The sequence below is a fragment of the Bactrocera latifrons genome, unplaced genomic scaffold (genome assembly GCF_001853355.1).
Source record: "Bactrocera latifrons isolate USDA-ARS-PBARC rearing strain unplaced genomic scaffold, ASM185335v1 scaffold_101, whole genome shotgun sequence".
In the NCBI taxonomy this organism is placed as follows: domain Eukaryota; kingdom Metazoa; phylum Arthropoda; class Insecta; order Diptera; family Tephritidae; genus Bactrocera; species Bactrocera latifrons.
In genome coordinates this window covers 188,462-194,802 of record NW_017534420.1, presented here as the reverse complement: position 1 = coordinate 194,802, position 6,341 = coordinate 188,462, and positions in this window count along the sequence as shown.

Below are 6,341 nucleotides of genomic sequence, written 5' to 3'. Positions count from 1 at the left end.
ACCATCGATTTTCAAGTGATTTAAGGTGTAATATCAATAAACGAGATTTGTAAGACGGTATGGGGTCAACAAACTTTAAGGTGCAGGATTCAAATTTAAGAAAAACCTTGTCAATGCRTTCAATCTCATTAACTAAGGATAGACAATATGGACATATCGATATAGAAGTAATAGTATAACTGATGTGGATAAAGATTACTCAAGATCTTTGATTTCGGTTACATATTTTAGGATACAACGTGAAATATTGTAACTAAAAAGTAAGATTCTACGTCCCCTCACATGCGAGAACATTTATCCATTCATAGTAAGCTGYGATTTCAGACACCAATCATAAAAACTATCAATGTCACACTGAAGTTTAATTACATCTTCRGAGTTTTTGATTATTGYGGATATTTTTAAGACATTTGCATATAGATAAAATTTAGCTAAAGAGAAACGACAGGAAATGTCGTTGATAARCAGCACAAAGAGAAAGCATCGACAATAACAACACAAAGTCTATTGCGCAAATATTACTTGATCCAATGCAAGAAGACCGAATAAAAACTTAAAGAGAATAACTTTTTAATTAGAATATTGTGTTTATCAAAGGCTTTAGAGAAATCAGTATAAACACATTCTACTTGAAATCCAGCGTAGAAGGCAGACATGCAATAATCACTAAATAATGCTAAACTTTACACAATAGACCCTCCAGAGACAAATCCATGCTGATTGACGTTAATGATTACTTTAACWGAAAAAACAACTGATTTTTAAATAGCACTCAAAAATTTTGGAAATGGTACAGAGTTTAGAAATAGGCTTTCTACCACCTTTAAGGATAGGAGCAACGAATGTCAATTTCCAGTCTAAAATACAGTTACCAGTTGACAGAGACCCTCCAGAGACAAATCCATGCTGATTGACGTTAATGATTACTTTAACWGAAAAAACAACTGATTTTTAAATAGCACTCAAAAATTTTGGAAATGGTACAGAGTTTAGAAATAGGCTTTCTACCACCTTTAAGGATAGGAGCAACGAATGTCAATTTCCAGTMTAAAATAYAGTTACMAGTTGACAGAGACTTATTGAAGAGAAACTTGAGAGGATTAAAAAAGGCAGGACAAATTTTTTGTTAGTAGATTTCCAAACTTCCAAAAAGACTTAGGGTTCGATTTATTGTTACACTTCGTACTGTGCCCATAAGGTGACATTTGAATTTAAACTGCTCGCGTCGAAGGATTTGGGGAATTATTTTTTTTTTTAGGTTGGTATTACTGTCAGTCACATTTATGTCAAAATATTCATGAGTGTTTGAGATACGTGTAGTTTTGTGAGCTGCAAAAAGTGAGTTTTTCGTTTTTTGCGATGTCGAAATTTGTTGAGCAAAGAATTTGCATTAAATGATCATTTCGCCAAAAACTCAACCCAYATCGTTCCGCAACCACCGTATTCACCTGATCTGGCGCCGTGYGACTTCTGGCTGTTCACCAAGCTCAAACGACCGCTCCGGGGACACCGTTTTTATACGATATTCAAGCCGCAGCGAAGACGGAACTGAAGGCCATCCCGTATAGTGATTACAACCAGTGTTTCGAAGATTGGAAAATCCGTTGACATAATGTACTACATCTAGTGGGGATTACTTTRAAGGGGATGAAATTGATTTGGAAGAATAAATAARGAATTTTTAAAATAATTACAAGGTCACTTTATTTTTTGGGCACAGTATATGTATATTATAACGACAAATTTCTTAAAAATGGAAAAATTATTAGCAGTATCTAATGTAGAAAATAAATCATCTCATTTAAACTCAAAGGCCAGATTGTTAAATWTTTTAAAGACACACAATGTAAAATTAAAACTTAATCCGGCAATGRGTTTGACAGCATCGAAATCAAACTCAAACGTCAAGGATAAATGAAGAATAGTAACTAGAGTAATGGAAGAAAAACCAWCAATGAGCCGAAAGTATAAATTGTCTCTGAGAAAGACTAAGTTAAGAAATCGATCAAGACTTTTTGAATAAGAGTTAATTTAAATCAGTTTGAGACTAAACAGGCTATCAGTGAGATATAACTCGTGAAAAGTTGAAATATTAGAGAAAATAAGGTCAGAACTTCAAGAACAACCGGTCGCCAAGAACACATACACACATATATTTTTCTGTTAATTACTTATTTAAAACCAATTAGAAAATATTATTTGCATGCATTTGATGCAACTCTAGAGTAATATTAGGAGGGATGTAGGAAACAATAATGAACTTGATATATTGATATAAACACTTAGTTGGTCCAGAATAGAATCATCATTATCATACAATATTAAATGAGGACGGAATTTGCGTTGAACTGCTAGGAGTACACAATACCCCCTCTAAAACAGCCGGGTTTTTCGGAATCCTTACGGAAAACAAAAAAGAAATTTTTGTCGAAATACTCACTGTCATAGTGACAAGAATTAAGCCAGGCCTCAACAATAACGAACATATCAAAATACTAAGGTGAAGAAAATGTACTAATAACATTTAATTTAGATCTAATAGATATATGTTGATAGTAGACCTTAAGACAAGAGCTATTAGGGGAAGATGCAGAAAATGAACAAGCAAAATTATGATTATTTTTCCCTCTCTTGGGAAAAAKCTTTAAATGGTGCAACTTGATGCTATAAGCCTAACTGAAGATGAAAAACGGCATTAAAAAAGATGGGGACACTTCTGACTTAAATTTTACCCTCTTAAGATTATTAATGTTAATATCTTTTTTAATTAATTTACAAAGTAAAAGATCAACATTAGCATGTTTATCAACGTAAGATATAATATCTTCATCATTGAGTTCTTAAAGGCAGACAATAGCAAATTATATTAAATTTTCCTATTTTAAATCTGTTTGGAGAAAAGCTGGAGGCTCAAACTCGAAAAATAATCATTATATTCGCATGTTTGATTTAATTACTCTTATAGAAGATTGTATCTGCTTGATCAAGCTCTGCAGCTCGAACTATTTTCTCCACCAGTAGATTGCGGAAGTCGCCTTGTCTAAAACCTTTGCCTTCAAAATCAGCATCGACGAAGAGGTGGTGTGTGTCGATCCTCTTTGGAGGATTTGCCGCACGACGAATATCTTGGCTCAGATTTTTGTGTCTTCATTTTTGTGGATTGGTCAGAGCTTTCTTAAAATCCAATAGYCGGGCATGCTTTCGCCAGACCATATGCTCCTTATTAGTTCCTTACCGTTGTATTTRAATATATTGGTATTTGAACTTCTTCATGGTCGAGGAATGGAACGTTCGCTCTATCGTCATCGATCAGTGTTATRCTTTCACTGCCCTTTATTAGGCTGGAGAAGTGTTCCCTTCATAACTTCAGAATGSTCTGGGGGTTCTACAAGGGTATGGTCTTTTCTTGAAACCTTCTGTAAGTCGCCGCATTTTTCCTTAGAATTTTCGGCCAGATTAACAAAGTGTTCGTACTCACGCATATCAGCATCTCTCTGTTTTTGTTTGCACTGCGTGTCGCTTCCCCCTTCATGATTTCATTCTACAGGAGCTTGAACTGCTGTCCCACAGTTCCCTTATACCGAGTTGCTAACGAGTGCTCTCAGAGAGCAGAAGTGCAAGTCGAATAGAAAATCGTTCGGCTATCTGTATTGATTTTAGCTTCTGGACGTCGAACTTTCCTTGTGTTTATTTACGAGCGGTTTTCGCTGCACTGAAGCGAGTGCGTATTTCGGCTGCAACAAGGTAGTGGCCCAAGTCAATGTTAGATCCCCGAAGCGTACGCACGTCTAAATACTGGATCCGCTCATAGAAAATATCTTTGGTAACATCCCCCTTCTCATCCGTCGAGGCGTGGGCGCAAATCAGCAATATGTTGAAGAACTTCGCTTTAATGTGRATTGGGACTAAACGCTCATCCTCCGAGTGAATGCCAGGATTCGACGACTAAGTTTTTCTCCCAACACGAATTTTACACCGAATTTGCKCTCCTTTTTATGGACGCTCTAGTATATATCACAAAGATCTACTCGTCTCTGTCCTTGTCCCGTCCATCGCATTTCTTGGACGGCGGTGATGTCAGCCTTTACTTTGACGAGGACATTAACCAGCTGAGTAGCGGCACCTTCTCAACTTAAGGACCCGACATTCCAGGTGTATGCTTTTAAATCATAGTTCCTATTACATTTGCCATGGCCGTCATCAAAATTGGGGTCTTTTATCTAAGGCTGTTATTTCTTTTGCATTCGAAGTGGTTTTCTACATTGCTAGTCCCACTTACATAGCGAGCTGCTTGCAGCGCTCGCAGTCGCACCTCTGGTGAACAGACGCTGCTTCCTCTGTTTTATCCGTAACCCTAGACCCTAGTCTCTACAGAGGTTGGCGCTTGCAGTCGCACCTCTGGTGAACAGACGGTGCAATTAGACTTCAGCGATCYCTTCAACCAAATATTTCGGAGTGGYTCCGCTGATGCTTCCTCTGTTTCATCCGTAACCCTAGGCTCTACACGGGWTGGCTACTGTATCTTACATAAAGGACGCAGCTACTGGGGTTCACACATTCGGTACATATGTCCTTGTACGGTCTTCGATGGATTTGAACAATTTTTGATCACAAGGTGGCAAACACTAAAGACATTATTAGTCGCGGTACAYTAATTGATTCTTGATTTGTCTAATAAACGCATCAAATGGAATTAAAATTTCATTATATGGGAAGTAAGCGTGGTTTCAGTGCGATTTCGCCTATTTTCGTMCTGTGGAATGTGAGAAAATTTGGTTTAGAGGTGCTTAAAGGATTTGTCAAAAACTTGTTTGTGTTTGTAGCTTAAGTGGTTTAGCAGATATTCCAATTAAACCGCTCACACGCGCCTATTGTTACCGCAATCGCCTGTGCAAAATTTCAGTTCTTTATACTAATTTGGCACTTAGTTATGTCACTTTATATTCTTTAGCTTCATTAAATCTTGTGGTCCTGGCAGTGATCCGATTACKCCGATATACACTACCAAACTTCTGATGGTGCCAAGAAATATACCTACCAAGTTGGAGATATCTAAATTTTTACTTAAGTTACAGCTTGTATGATCGATCTGGTGAACAAAACAATTACACACTGTAGCAACATATAGAAAAATCAAACTGACTCTTATGCTAACATTATTTCAGGTAGCAGGATGTTATCTTCACTTTTTCGTTCATAGAATTCATTTTTAGCACAAAAAATGTTTCCACATTTTCCAAAATCATTTTCCGAGTTCACAACTACAACAACAAYACATTTTTGATCTTTACACTCTACAAGAACCTAAGGTATCCTGAAATATCACTGTTTTTATATTTTTAAAGCTTAGCACGTACCCTATCTTCTTTACTTTGATTTGGGTAATTAATCAACTCTAATATCTTTTAATGGTGTTAACTATTATAATAAGTTTTTGACGTAATGYCGCGAACTTTTATTATTGATCTGGGTTTGTAAAGAATAAATCCAGATTTCGATATATCATTTCAAATTAGCCTATATATCATATCTGAAATACAGCACTTATGGAATTAGCACACTTAACATATTGAGCTTGCAATTAAATACCACTATCAAATCACCACAATCTTAAAACGTCTTGCCAAACTCATCTACATCAAACAATTCACGGTCATTMAAAATCTATATTTGAATAATCCTCATTAACAAAGTCAGAATGAATTATTTATTTGTTCGCTCTTGGAATCGCATAACATAAGTCAACAAACATATAATAACTTTCTCACGAGCAGAACGAGTATTCAATTACGACTTTTGTCAACGGCAGTGAAATTAATTAAAATCATATTTATTATGTGCCTATAATTAGCCAAAAGTTTTTGTACGCATCATACAAGCATATGTACAATCCAGCAATAAATATTTTCCTTCTCTTAAACAATTGACATTTGGCGCGGTTATAGGAAATAATTTTCATGATTTAATTAAAATTTCATTTCACTTTGAAGTTCATATTTACAGATATACACGTTAATTTAATTATATTTAAACACCTTTTACTTTCTTTAACTATAATGTATGATGCATGCATACACATTTGCGTAGTAGAGATAAAYAAATATAAAAGCCTACAAAATTAATTATTTTAAGGGGCACACCAAGTGTGACCGCCCAAAAAAGATATTTGTCACTCTTTTACAAAAAACTACGGCATTAAATGTTTCAAAACATTGAGGATATATTAAACATATTTAGTAAATATACATAAAATTTACAAAAATATCTATATATATTAAAGAAATTTGTGTTATTTACACCATTTATAACTCATGATCGGCTGAACCGATTTGGCTGAAAAT